At 41.1% G+C, this 14,595-nt stretch overlaps 1 protein-coding gene across 6 annotated transcripts in view; it reads left to right on the top strand.

Moving 5' to 3' along the window:
* The window catches only part of LOC101723100 (uncharacterized), a 55,294-nt gene that overhangs the window by 5,253 nt on the left and 35,446 nt on the right, over window positions 1–14,595 (top strand). The window contains exons 1-4 of one of the 6 annotated variants that reach the window (XM_087187149.1): window positions 60–2,341; window positions 7,731–7,767; window positions 8,113–8,451; window positions 12,004–12,081. The exons of 1 other annotated variant lie outside the window; for it this stretch is intronic. The gene's annotated coding sequence lies outside the window, so the exon portion shown is untranslated. Of the gene's footprint in view, window positions 1–59; window positions 2,342–5,733; window positions 8,452–12,003; window positions 12,082–14,595 lie in introns of those variants that run through there. 4 more of the 6 variants (XM_087187150.1, XM_087187148.1, XM_087187151.1 and 1 more) reach the window with 4 other exon arrangements.

Here is a 14,595-nt window from a genome sequence, read left to right as displayed (position 1 = left end):
ATTTTGATTCTTATTTACAGTTTTAGTTTTTCACACCAGAGAAACTATTCAGTATTTACACATGTGTGTCCTATTTATTTCACTTAAGAGTATAGCCTCAATGTGCATCCACTTAGCTACAAATGTCTCAAGTTTCTCATTCTTTATGGCTGAGTAGTACTCCATTTTATTAAAAAAACCATATCTTCTTTATCCAGTCTCCAGTTGATGGGCAACTGCGCTATTTCCAAGTTTTAGCTATTACAAACTGTGCCTCTATAAACATGGGTGTGCATATATCACTGTGGTATGATTCTGGGTTTTTTTTTTGGTACTGGGGATCAAACTCGGGTCCTTGTGCTTGCACAGCAGGTGGCGAAACCACTGAGCTAAATCCCCGGCCCACTGTGGTATGATTCTTTCAGTTCTTTTGGGGACATACCCAGTAGAGGAATAGCTGGGTCAAATGGGACTTCCAATCCTAGTTTTTTGAGTTATCTCCATATTGATTTCCACAGTGGTTGCACCAGTCTGCACTCCCACCAGCAACGCCAGCATTTGTTATTGGTTGATTTCATGATAGCAGCCATTCTTCTCGTGTGAGGTGGAATCTCAGCATTGTTTTCATCTGCATCTCTCGAATGACCAGTGATGTTGAACATTTTTTCATATGTTTATTTGCTGATTTTACTTGTTTGCCTGAGAAATTTCTGGACATTTCAGATGTCCATTTTTGAATTTGGTCTTTATATTTGGGGGGGGGTCTGATTTTCTTGAGTTCTTTATATTCTAGATAGTAGACCCTTGTCTGAAGAACAGCTGGTGAAATATTTTCCCCACATTGTAGGTTGTCTCTTAGCTCTGTTGATGGTTTCTCTTATAGTGCAGAAGGTTTTTAATAAGATGAGATCATAGTTGTTGATTTTTTATTCTAGTTCCTGTGCTATTGAGGATTTGTTCATAAAGTCCTATCCTATATCAATGTCTGCCTGCATTCCTTCTGGCCATTTGATTTCTTTCTGTCCCTTTGTGATAGATAAGTGTGTTACCTCATAGAAAGGTAACTTAATGATTAAGTAAAGGGGACATCTGTACATGTGTATCTGATGCAATAAGATAGTACATACGTACATGGGTATATGTGTAGGGGTGTGCATGTGTGTGCGTGTGCATGTGCGTGTGCGTGTGTCTTACATACTAAGTGAGAGTCCTTAGGTGGCTTCCCCTTATCTCCCCTGGATTTTATCAGGTGAATGAGGGGAGCTGGTTTTCCTGATCTTTTATGTTACTGGTTTCTTCGGTGTTCTGTTAACCCTTCTTGATAAATTCTTATGGTAATTGTGTTCCTAGCACCTCTGTTGGTATAGTTTCTGTCTCCCTTCCTTTGACTTCCTGATTGCTCTAACTGCAGGGTGTACATGTAGAGGCAGAATCTGTAAAGAGTAAGGTTTCTTATTAATTTCTTTAATAAAGCGTAATGAGATCCTTTTTTATCCTTTTTCCTGCCTATGAGCACGTCCCCAAAGATGGAAAGTGGAAATTTCTGAGCAAATAATTACCAGACATTGGAAATGGTACATGGGCACAAGGACCGTGGGTGTACCTATTGCATAACCTGCTACTCTCTTCCAGCATGTTCCTTAGAGCACTGTTTCCTTCCATCTACGGATACAATCCACTAAACTCTCACAAAACAGTTTTGTGACTGAGAACAAATGTCTTTAAAGGTGGGAAGAGTAACCATTTAAACTTCTTGTTAGAAATTTTAAAGTCAAATTGAGACATAATTTTCGTGCTTTAGAATGCATCTATAAAAAGTAGACGTGGATCTACAGCCACGATTATATTATTAGAACTAAAACCTAAAAACTATAATTATTAATGCTCCGCCCACATCGAATTTGCGGGGTGCTCCTACAAAGCCTTAGGCCAGGATTTCCTGGAAGCAGATCGCGTCTCTGCAGCAAGTGGACACAACCTAGCCCACAGCGGCGGCTAGGGCCTGCGACCCCGCGCGAAGCCCTGCCTCCCTGCGGCCCTCAGGCTGGCGCTAAGGGGTCCGGGACTTGCAATATCCGCTCCCCGGCGACTGCGGGCAGAGCCGCGGGATTGGCTCTTCTGGTCCTTTTCTGCGCGTGCGCCGTCCCGCCCTCTCTGCCGCCTTCCGCCCGGAAATTCCGGCCCTTGCGGCTCTCCGAAGCTCCTCTGAGGCGATGGGCTTGCTTTCTGGGTCCCAGAAGCTTGGTTAGGAGTTGGCACAGGCGCCCCGGCCTCGGCTGACCCCGGCCCCGGCTGACCCCGGCCCCGGCTGACCCCGGCCCCTGAGACGTGGGTGGATTGCTGGCAGGGATCCGACGTGCAGGTGCGAGCCGCGGGCTGGGCGCCGAGGAAGGCGACTTTGCGTGGGCTCCGCAGGTGCGGGGTACAGGAGAGAGGCTGGGGCTAGGCTCTCATCATTGCTTTGTCAAAGTCAGTGCTGTCAGAAGGCCAGTGTGTGGCTCTAGGTGTGAGACACTGGTTCCAGAAGCTTTGCGAGCAGGCGGGTGCGGGCTCTGGAGACCGCGTGAATGGAGAGGTTGTGTTTTCATTCCTCTCCTTTCACTGAAGGATCCTCTGTTAACCTGGGAAACATTCATTTTTACCCGTCTGCGACGCAAGCGTAGTAACAGTTCCGGTTAAACGCCGTCAAATTTCTAGAGAAATTGTGAAGTCTCTGCTCACAGAGTCTTGCTGTGTAGCGGCTGTGTTTGTGGTGTCTCCTTAGCAAGTGACTTTTCTGGTTCCTTCCTACATCGAGGTGCAGCCTGCCTAACACTCCTGGTTTGAGTTTACGGAATTTTATATACGAGCTAGTTTCCAGGGACAGTTCTACACGGGAAATTGGGGTACTGGATGATATTCTTGTATTGTTTGGAATTATGTTGGCGTGGCAAAGCTTGAAGGAGGGCATCCTATGAGTAGGAATTCTCCCAGAAGAGTACCCATCCAGTTTGAACGCCCTCACTAGCACTTTAGAGCAGAGACAGTCCCAGGAAGGGAGAGAGTCTAGCTTTGCACGGCCCAAGCAGTTATTGGTCCTGCTGCCCAGAGTGCACAAGATTTGGGTGACAGTACTTCATCTGAAGCTGTCAACCACTTAAGTGCTGTTGGAAGGGTTGAACCAACTGTCAAGTGGGAGCAATGAGTTGGACTGAAGGATAAATCAGGACCTAGCCGGGTTACTGAGTGGAGGGGGCATGATTGTAGGGGCTGGTTGGGAGGCTTACCCCGACATACCTGAGAGGATCTGCAGTGCTCTCTAACCTTATTCTGATTCCTACAGTCTCTGCCCACCTTCGTTGTTCCCAGAATCTGAGCTCTCAAAGGTAATCTGTCACCAAATTTGCGATCTTGAGGTGTATTGATGCCCTCTTTAGCCTAACTGTTCTTCCTGGTACTTCAGGAAGGGTTTGCCAGGATCCTTCTGCCACATATGAAAGATTAAAAAAAAAATTGGATTTGAGGTGATGTGTCTTGCCCAGGGTAACATGATTTAATATAATTTTTTAGCTAGTATCATTCATTTTGCCACAATTTAGTCAAAACAGTAGGTTTTTATTTCACTTTTGAGATTGTTTTTGCAAAACGGAGGTCAATGTGGCACAAACATTGCTTAGAAATACCTTACCTTAAACATTTATCTTTTTTATCCCTATTACTTTCTGTTGATTATGTGACCTCAAAGTGTTACTAACACACATGTTTTCCACTTAATGGTTTTTAATCTCTTGTTGAAAATCAAATTCTCCAACAAAATAATGAGCATATTTTCATTACTTAAAATGGGAAAATTAGATTGCATGGAAGTTTTCTTGCCTTTGTCCAGATTAAGGATGTTCATCCAAGGCTGAGGTGGGAGGATCGCTGTGAGTTTGAGGCCAGCCTGGGATACATAGTGAGTTCAAGGCCAGCCTGAACTATATAGGGAGATCCTGAAGGAAAAAAAAGGACGTTCATCCAGTAAAGTCTATGCATATATTTTGAATTTGAAATCCAAAATATTCTGAAATACTTTTGGCTGCAAACATTTTAGATAATGGATACTCAGCCTGTAACAGACTGAATTTTTCAAGAGTTTTTAACTGACTGTATGTTTTTTAAAGTAAACCTGTTAGTTATGGTGGCACATGTTTATAATCTCGGCACTTGGGAGGCTAACACAGGAGGATCACCACTAGTTTGAGGCCAGACTGGGCAACTTAGTGAGTTCAAGGCCAGCTTGAACTACATAGCAAGATCTTATGTTGAAAGAAGAAAAAAAAAAACCCCAAACTAGACATTTTATGATGCAGAAAAACTTAAGGCACAATTTATTGATGTCCATACATTTGCTTTTTAGTGATTTATGTGGCCTCTACTAGCAACCTAACTGAAGTCCACAAAATTTTGTGATTTTCAGTACTTGTATATGTGGCCATGCAGTTCATTTAATTGCATTTTAAGACTTTCTTTTCTACATAGTTTTGTTAAAAAAAAAAAAGAGCAACAAGTGTTAACAAACCAGCCAACACATAACAGGCAAAAGTACTCAGCCATGTTATTTGTTTGAAGTTCTGTGGATTCACATTTGATGGTGGCTTCAGCTGGGCATTCTTACTAGCATTGCTTGGATCACAGACAAGGCTTTAGTCATCTGGTGCCATGGCTGAGGCTGGTTGTTTTAAGATAGCTTCACTCACCTGGCCAGCAATTTATGCTAGCTCTTTGCTAGGCCCTGTGTCTCTAATAGGACAGCTCCAAGCTTCTTCACAACATGACTATACAAGAAAGCTAGCACTAGTGGGCAAGTGCTTCTCAAATCTGTGCCAGCATTGTATACATTGTTCTTTTGGTCAAGACAAGTCAAATGACAGAGTCCAAGTCATTGTCCAAGGGTACTTTATGAGTTTGGATACAGGGAGATACATTGGGAACCATTACTGGAATGGCATACCACAAGAAATATATATTATGTACATTTTTTGTAGCTAAGTCAATTAGATATCTTATAGGCAGTTAGGGCCAACCCTTGAGGAGTCAATTAGAAAGACAACCGAGATATATTCACTAAAGTTCAGCATTGTAAAAAAGAAATAGTACTACACTTGTATACTTCCCCAAGAGATAATAACAGTGATTGATATTCTAAGTAGGTATTGATCACCTTGATCAGGGACCGAAACCCCCATAGCCCACTCCTTCCAGGGAAATCCTTGTTTGTTCCATGTACACTTGCTATGTGACTAGCTTCCCCATTTGACCCTCATTTAATCAGTATTACCTAAGTGACTGACTATGCTTGTAATCTTATTAGTTGATCATAGTTTTGTCCCACCTTGTGATTCCCATTGGATCAATATTATCTAAGCAACAATATTGTAATCTTACTAGTTGACTGTAGTTCTGTCCCACCTTGTGTCTTTGTTCAATAAAACACCTTTGAAAAGCAGGGTGGGTGGGCAACCCACTTTTGGTTCTCTCTTCTGTCTCTCTTAGAATCTATCTTTCTCACAATAAATTTTTCCCACTCTTAACCTCCGTTGTTCCTAGAATTCATTCTTTGATTTTAGAGAACATGAACTCATGTTTTGGATATCTAGAGGGTTGGGAGTTATAATATTTCTCTTGTTTGGATTATTTTGCTTACTTGTATTACTTGGTGCCTTATATCATTTGGAGGTCTTCTGCCGACATCATTGGATGGAGGTAAGAGTTTGCTTTTGTTCCATAGGTTCTAGCTTTCTCGATTTTTGCTTCATAGATTCTTTTTGTTTCATAAATTCTGGTTTTAGTCTTTTTAGATTCTTTTTTGTTTCATAAATTCTGGTCTTTGTTTCATAGATTCTGGTTTTTGTTTCAAAATTGTCTTAAATTTTAGGTTGTATGAAATTTTTGCAAATCACTTGTTTCTCTTATGATGGACTGTCCTTTGTTAAAATTACATTTTTTTCCTATTTTGTATATGTTGCATTTGGACTTAGTTGCTAAAGTTACATTCCTTGTTTTATTAGACAGCAGCACTAGAGAAAAAGGTAGTGTTGGCGCACCACCTAGTGGACTTTAAAATTTAAAAATTTAATTTAAAAAATGCTATAAAATGAGTCTCTTATGAAATCATCTTAGGTAAAGACAGTTCAAGCTTTTATCTGTCCCTTATAGATGCTAAATAAATAGTGGTATTCTGACAGCTAGTAACTGCCCTTAGGGAAGCTGCCACTCTCAAAGTAGAGGATAGGTTTCTCCAGTTGCCCACTGGTGAATCCTCATTTTCGTTGAAGCCAATGGCAGACAGAATGTTGACCAGATAGGCAACTGGATTCCTATCTGGAGACAGATCTCTGATTGCATGAACTAGTGAAAACTGAGGTGACAACTGAGGGGTCATGGCCAGGGCTACTCTCTGGCAAATACCCAAAAGTTCCTCAGTAAAAGTTAGGTCCTGACAGCCTGACTGGGTAATCAGCAGAAAATCTCCAACATATCTGTTGACTACCTGAACTCCTCAGTGAGGTGAAAGATAACTTTCTGTGATCATCAGGTGTCCTCTGTCTCAGAGTGATCTGAAACGATGCCATCAGATCCCTCTCTTAAGCCTCCATTAAGAATTGAGCTACAGGTTTGGACTGTTCCCTCTCTGCTAGTAAGACAGACCCCTAGACAGAAACAGAAAACAAATCTTTGCTAGGTTACAAACGGCCCCAACCTTTTCTCTCTCCCCTTCTGGGTCTAATTTTCATCATTTATGTTTGTAGGGGAGGAAAATACTTTTACTAATAAGTTGTGGACTTTAAAACTTTGATTGTAGGCTTGTAAAATGCTGTGTGGTGATTTTTTAGGTGCTTAAACTTTTATTTGGACTTTCTCTGCTAGTGAGTTAGAAACTCCCCTTAAATGTTTCTCACACTTGTTGGGAATTAACTTTAGAATCCCTTGTAGTTGGACTGCCTCTCCTTCCAGGAAGTCAGGCTAAGGCAACTTGCAACAACTGTTTTATCTTACTTGAAGGAAAATAGCAATCAACTGGTGACTTGTGCTTGTGTTTTATATGCCAGCTAGAATAAGAAGGAGCTTTTAGTCTTCCTCTTTTCATGTGTGCGAAGAGAACTGAGAGATGTGCCTTTGCGAATATGTGACTTGTGGTTGCTAGGCAATGAACATAAGTTTAACCTGTGAATTTCAGATACTTAGTGATTTAAAGATAGTTGTTTTTTTTTTTTTTTTTTTACTGGGGATCGAACTCGGGTCCTTGCCCTTGAGCAGCAGGTGGCGAAACCACTAAGCTAAATTCCTGGCCCTTAAAAATGGATGTTAAATGATGTGTAGCCTTGTCTTGCTGTAATGAAGGTTGCCTAGGTGACTAGAAAGACAACAGGAACATCTCAGAGCTTCTCTGCCCTAGGGCCCAGGGCAGAATCTCTGGAGCCAGGCACTTGACTCTACCTGTCTCAAGAGGTGATCTCTTTTGCAGGCAAAAAAGTGCTCTAATTTGACCATTGACCTATTTTCCTCAGTCTCTTTCAAAAAGCTACAAAATAGTGCTTTAGATCTCTTGGTTATTGGTTTTGCTAGCAATGTTTCCTTCTCTAAACATGATAGTTACAGCTAAAATAAATTGTAATTGTGCTTTAGGAGTGCCTGTGGGGATAGGAACAGGAGTTTCTGGGGTAGATAAGAGAGAGCACTGGTAAAAGGGTGCACAGTTCAGTCCGATTTTATTTTGTGTCTCTCTCCAGATGGCAGCCACCCCCCCTGGAGTGGAATCAACTTGGAGTACGTCTCAAGGGCATAGAAATCAAGTAGGAAGTATAGGGATACCATTCTTTCTCTTGGATTTCTTCTGGGGAACTCAGTGTCAAATATGCATGGTGTGCCTACCCCCTAGAGCCAAAGTAGAATACAGAGGGAAGTATTGATTGTGATGCTATTTCACAACTAGACTCATACTGCAAGAAAGAGAAAATGGTCAAAATTGCCTTATGTTCAGACTTTCTTTGCACTGAGAATTAATCCTTGCTTGTGTGCAAAATGTAAACGTAAGCCACAAGAAAACCAGATACGTAGCCTTTAAGGCATTCAGTACCACTGAGCCTGAGGCCATTCTTCTTCACCCTTTAGAACCTGAGGAAGCAGTTTCCAAGATAATTTTAACAGCCTTGACTACTGTTACTAAGTCTCCTCCGTCCCACCAGCATCAGCGCCACAAACCTGGAACCTCCGTCCCTGCCGCTGCAGCTTGCCCCCAGAGCTCGCTGCCGAGTGCGGGCCACACAGTATCTGAATCTATCCTGCAGAAGCACCAAGGGGCCATAAAGGCCATGGTTATGAGCTCCAGAAGATAGAGCAGAAATGAACAACAGAGAGAGGGGTTCTCTGGGGCTCTTCAATGAAAATTGAAGCCCACTGGGAAAGTGAAGAAAACCTCTGCAATAAAGGCACACTGGACCACTGTGATTGGTAAGTTGGTGGGATCAGCACCTCCCATAGAAACCCGGGCTCACTTTGGAGGAAGGACAGCTGGATCCTGCAGTAGAACCTTGCAGAGTTTAGTCCTGCAAGAGGTCAGGGACCCTGTTTTGGATTGTTTTTTTCTCTCCTCCCTTCTCTTGACTGTCACTTCTTATCAGAAGGTGAATACAGTTTCTAGCTTCCCTGTGGCTCTTAGCTTGTTCTGTTCTTGCTCTTTTTTTTTTTTTTTGGGTACTAGGGATTGAACTCAGGTCCTTGCGCTTGTGCAGCAGGCGGCGAAACCACTGAGCTAAATCCCCGGCCCTGTTCTGTTCTTGTCAGTGTTCCTTCACTCTGCCTTTTCCTCCTGTCTTCAACAGTTTTCTACAATTTGCATGATATTCCTGTCTCCTCTGGCCTCAGTTTTTTTTTTCCTCACTTTTAACCTTTTCCTCTCCTTCTATCTCTCTATCCCTCCCGCCCCAACCTCTTCTAAATCCTTATCTCAGTGGGTAAATTTGCTATGTTGAAAGGTTTATTTACTACAAACATATTTTGGGCTGGTTCTTGACTGTGATCTACCTCAAGCCGTTAAAGGTGACAGACTAATTGCTACCACATATTGTTATTTTCTAAGCTGTGTTTGATGCTGTTGTTGTTGCTGATTGTAGCAACTGGGCTAAGGTGTCATGATTGATCTAATCAGTTGTCCTCTCTGGTATACTGAAAACAAGATTGCCTGAGTCATTAGAGACTCAAAGCCTAAAAAGACCAGCTATAACCTGGAAGATATCTCTGAGAAGCAGTCACTCCATAAGGGCTCTAAACACAAGTAATAAAGATTCAATAAGCAGTATTGAATTATCAGCCCAGGAATTAAACCAAAAAACAGCACCAACAACAAACTTAGAAATGAGAAGACATTTACGCCAGGCGCAAACCCAGACTTCCAGCTCACCAAAGGCAAATTCTGGGGGAAATGAGGTGGAAAAAAATCTGATGATCAGCCACCTGGACACCCTGAACTGATAGCACAGGAAGTAATAAAACAGATGAATGAGGCTCTAGAAAAATTCAAAACAAATAATTTCCCAGATAACTACAGAGATGGTGAGCAGAATGAAAGACATGATTCTAGAATAGAATTCTAGACTCTAGAGCAGAAACAGATAAAAAAAAAAAATAGATGAGCTTAGGCCCATGATGGAAGCTATGAATGCCCAGCATGGGAAAGAAATGGAAACCATGAATGCCCAACATAGGAAAGAAATGGAATCCATGAAACAGATTCGAACAAATATTCAAGAGATTAAAAACTCAATTGAAAGTATTCACAGCAGATTGAGTGAATGTGAAGATAGAATATCAGGTATAGAAGACAGGATTGCAGTTAGTGACAATGTTACCAAGTCCCATAGTCACCCTTCACTTTGGTTGCTAAGGGTGGGGTTTCTAGGGTAGCCATAATTAAAACCTCTATGGGACTACACCCGTCCTTAGCTAATTTTTTGAGGCCCCTCAAAGACAGTATCCCTTACAGGAAGTAAGGAATAAATGGAAAATACAGGACTACTTGAGTTTATATGTCCTTTCCTCTCAGTGACTTAAGACAGATTAAACAAACAAGATCTAAAAAAGTTTTTCAGACAACCCAAATGAGTACATTGTGGTTGTTAGAGGACTTGCTCAGACCTATGAACTAGATTAGAATGCTGCAGAGCAGCTCAGTGCTATAGCCAAGTGCCACAGCTCTGAGGTGCAGCTGAGCTTTACAGCTCAGTGTGGCAGCTCTGGGTCACAGCTCTCATAATTTGAAGACTTGAGAATCCAGTGGGCTAGGGATTTAGCTCAGTGGTTTCGCTGCCTGCTGTGCGAGCGCAAGGATCCGAGTTCGATCCCTGGTACCAAAAAAAAAAAAAATCTTTCTAGGGGCTGGGATTTAGCTCAGTGGTGCTGCCACCTGCCTCGCAAGTGCAAGGTCCCAAGTTTGATCCCCCGTATCAAAAAAAAAAAAAAAAAAAGAATCCAATGGTGAGTAGGAGAGGTGGAGAAAAAAACTTTATTACACTGTTGAGCTCCCAGCGGGCTCAGGAGTCTGAGCACTTTACCAGAAATGAGAGCCTCCTTGTATAGGGATCTACAAGGTAGGCGAGCATGCTCAATGAAGCAGGGGCAGAATTACAGAATATTCCTGAAACACATGCCGTGTGAGCATGCTCAGTGAAGCGGGGGGGCAGAGTTACAGAACCTTCCTGAAAGGTCACACAGTTCAAACAGTCACAAACCATTTTGACACATTGGGCCGGAGCCCAGCAGCACAAACTTCATTTCCAAAACAAAACATTCTGTGGAAAGAAATGGAGGCACGGCAAGGGCCTGTCTTATTCTATAGGACTTCTCTATCAAGCCAAGCAGCATTACAAACTGCTACTGCATTTAGAGATAAATAGTATCATAGCAGGCAGGGGAACAGCTGGTTCCTACTAGAGACCAAACAGTCCCTATACAAAACCTCCACTGGCCTGCCAGCCAGACAGGAGATTAAGATAGAAGACACTTTCAGGCATGTATTCTTGAAGGTTTAAGAAAGATGAGAACTTGGCTAGGAATTTAGCTCAGTGGCCCTGCACCTGCCTCGCGAGTGTAAGGTCTTGAGTTCCATCCCTGGTACCAAAGGCAGGGGGGAAGATGAGAACTAAACCCTTCAGTTATTTCAGATCACCATCTGTTTATCAGGAGAACAGTAAGGACATCTGTAGCTCCTGATTTGAGAAAAGGAAATACTGTAGTTTTTTCCGAAGTCACAATCTTGCAATATGTAGATGGTACAATGTCATGTGCCCCCTCAGAAGAGGTCTCTAGCTAAGGCACCCATGCTCTGCTGAATTTTCTAACAGACAGGGATTATAAGGTTTCTAGATCTAAAGAACAAATTCATAGCTTTGAGGGAGAATATTTGGGCCTTATGTCTGCGGGAACCTGAAGAAAGAATTAAACCAATTCTTTCCCTCCCACAGCCCAAGACTCTGAAACAGCTAAGGGGATTCCTAGGAATTACAGGTTTTTGATGACTTTAGATAACAGGATATAGTGAGATTTCATGACCCCTCTATCAGCTTATAGTTTTTTTTTGTTGTTGTTTTTTTTTTGTTACCGGGGATTGAACTCGGGTTCTTGGCGCTTGCACAGCAGGCAGTGAAACCACTGAGCTAAATCCTCGGCCCCTGCCTCTGTCAGCTTATAAAGAAACCCAGAAGACATGTACTCATATTTTAACCTGGGAACCTGATTAACACTTTCACTTCCTCTGTCACTCTCTTTCAAGAGGCTAAAAATCAGTCTTTCGGGTTCTTTGATTATTCGTTTAAATTTCTGCTTGGCAATGTGGTTAGAGTAAGCCATAGTTGTTTCCTCTGGAGACATGTTTTGCTAAAGATTAGAGATTCACTTTGGAAACACACTTGATTTTAATTGTCTGCACCTGAGATGGTTACGGTTTAGTTCTTGTGCCATACTTAGAGTAACTCTTCTGTCCTTTCTCCACTGCCCTGCCTCTAAAAGACAGTTTTCAGCAGTGTTTGGTTCAAGGCAATTTCCTCCTCTATGGCTGCTGGATTTTGGGACTAAGCTTCCAGAATGGTGAGTTTCCCTTTCCTGGGACCCTTCCAGAGTAAAGCTGACTTTCATTTATCTCTGGGCCATATTTAAAAAAAAAAAAGAAAAGAAAAGAAACTGGCTTAGATTTAATCCTGAAACTCTCAAAAAATAAAGTTTTAGTCCAAGTTTATCTGCCTTTAAGTCCTTAGGCAGAATTAGAGATTAACTCGTCTTCCCTCACTCCTCAAAAATGACACTGATTGGTTTTTATAACACAAGACAGACTGATTTTTATAACACATATAATAAGTTCAGCGATAGAATGAGACATTCCTGGGGAACTTTATGAGTTTAACAATAGCTTTAAACAAAAAACAGTTATTAAAGAATAGGCACTGGGCCAGGGATTTAGCTCAGTGGTTCTGCTGCCTGCCTTGCCAAGTGCAAGGTCTCGAGTTCAATCCCCTGTACCACCAAAAAAAAAAAAAAAAAAAAAAAAAGGGATAGGCACAACTCCAGTCCCCAGAGGACTGCCTCTCTTCATGATTTCTCGCCAGGACATCTTGCCAGGCTGGCCACTATTATCAGAGATATGCTAATTGAGGCTTTGAAAAAAAGGCCTATAGCTAAGTATGGTCCAAGGGTTAGAGGCAAAATGAGAAAAACTGTCACAGGTAGGCATCTACAGCAGGACAGATTAGAACCCTGCTTAAAATATATACTTAGCTCCAGTGGGTGCCACCTAGTCTCTTTCTACATCCAAACCTGGCTTACACACCCACCCCTAGAAGTAGTTAAAATTACCTTTCAACAGTCTGCTGCTCTAGAGGAAACAGTTACATGTGGCTATCAAGCAGCATTTCTGGCTTTCAACAGTTGTGACTCTTCAACAGCTATGGCTATGAAAGCAACAATAAAAAGCCTGTATAGCTAGATGTTCCAATCAGATAAATCATCAGCCTAGGGCCCATCTTAAAAACTGCCTTTGCTTTCACAGGTGTAAAAGGTTTTTTTTTCTTCTAATTCGTATTGTAAGAGATCTCTGTTAATTGACCTACAAAAGTTCTGGCTAGTCTTATTTATACTTACATAAAACTATAAAAAGTTTATTATAATTTGACTTGGCCAAATACATCTGAGTATATTGGTTTTTTTAAACAAATTGTCTATGTACGTTCATCTGTTTGTCCTGTTTGCTTTACAGTTATTTAGTTTGAGGTCAACAATTTTTTTCTTTTGCCTTTTTGGATTTTAAAAATATTTGCCTATAATTTGAGTTGGCTTATAGATAAATGTCATTAGAGTTAAAGACATGCTTCCCCCCAGTTTGCTAGCTGATCAAAATGATATCAAGATTGGTTTTACAAATATAATACATATGTTGTCTGTATATAATAACCTGGGAATGTTTCATTGGTTGAAAATAATGTGTTAATTGTTAGGATCTAGCTCTCATAGGTCATCTCAATGTTTGTTAAAATAATTAAATGGGGACCTTTAGGCTTAGGAAAACTGCTGGACAGGACTCCCCTTGGTAAATAAAGGAGGAGCCTAGAAATATTTCTCCAGCCTTTGTTCACAAAGGGGACCCCAGTAATTTCCATAGCCTTATGAGAAATACACCCCAATAAACATTGCTAAACATATTATTGTGATATGTTTACATTGATCATCATCAAAAGGCTAAGTTTCCTGTGGAAAAACAATAAGGTTTTATTAAAAGATGCTTTTGATACAAAACTAAGAGAGAAAGGGTTTCATATAACTGTGATACTCATTATTGCTAATTTCATGGTGTACTAAATCTATTCATGCCTTCCCGGTGTATGGGTCTTCTAAGATATTGTTTATGGTAATAACCTTTTTTGACTCTGGTATCTGCCTTTCTCTTGCATTCTTATCTTGTGATAAGAGGTACATGTCAAACCAGCATGAGATCACTGGTTAATAGTTTTTGTATGATATATATGTTATATGTGTCACTACACTTAGAGATGGTCAGGCATCAAACAGTCCAAACAATGTCACACACTAAAATTAGAGGCTAGACATTATAAACTTCTAAGGCACATGTGTAGGCCAGTATGTTCTCTTTAGATGACATCCTATTAAAAGTTAACATATTACTTGAGAGTTTTCTTTGTGTCATTTAATGTTTTGAGATCAGATGGCAGTGTTTGACTAAAAGACTATTTTATACTAAGATGGACATTTAAGTGTGTTGCAAAGATAATGTCATCATGATTGTCATGCTGAAATACTATGTGTGGCTCTCGAGCTCAAGTTTTCTCTATAAAATTGTATAACTGTTGTCTGTTAATATTCTCCAAGGATTCAACTACTAAAACAACCATGGTTGATAAAATAACAGACCTCTAACTATGCTTTATATTTCAAAGTGCTTGATATCCAGATAAAATTATAATAGTTCAGCTCACTGCTCCCATTGCAATGTTAATGCCATCGATCTTCTCTTCTGGGTGTTCAACAACTAAAGTTTAGAGAATAAAACTAGTAAGGGAACTGGGCTAAGAGGACAACCAAGGTCAACAAGGA

The sequence above is a fragment of the Heterocephalus glaber genome, unplaced genomic scaffold (assembly GCF_053883595.1).
Source record: "Heterocephalus glaber isolate CG9 unplaced genomic scaffold, H.glaber_assembly_v1.0 deba00001509, whole genome shotgun sequence".
In the NCBI taxonomy this organism is placed as follows: domain Eukaryota; kingdom Metazoa; phylum Chordata; class Mammalia; order Rodentia; family Bathyergidae; genus Heterocephalus; species Heterocephalus glaber.
Note: the sequence above shows the minus strand (reverse complement) of the source record. Positions and strands in the feature narration are given on the sequence as shown.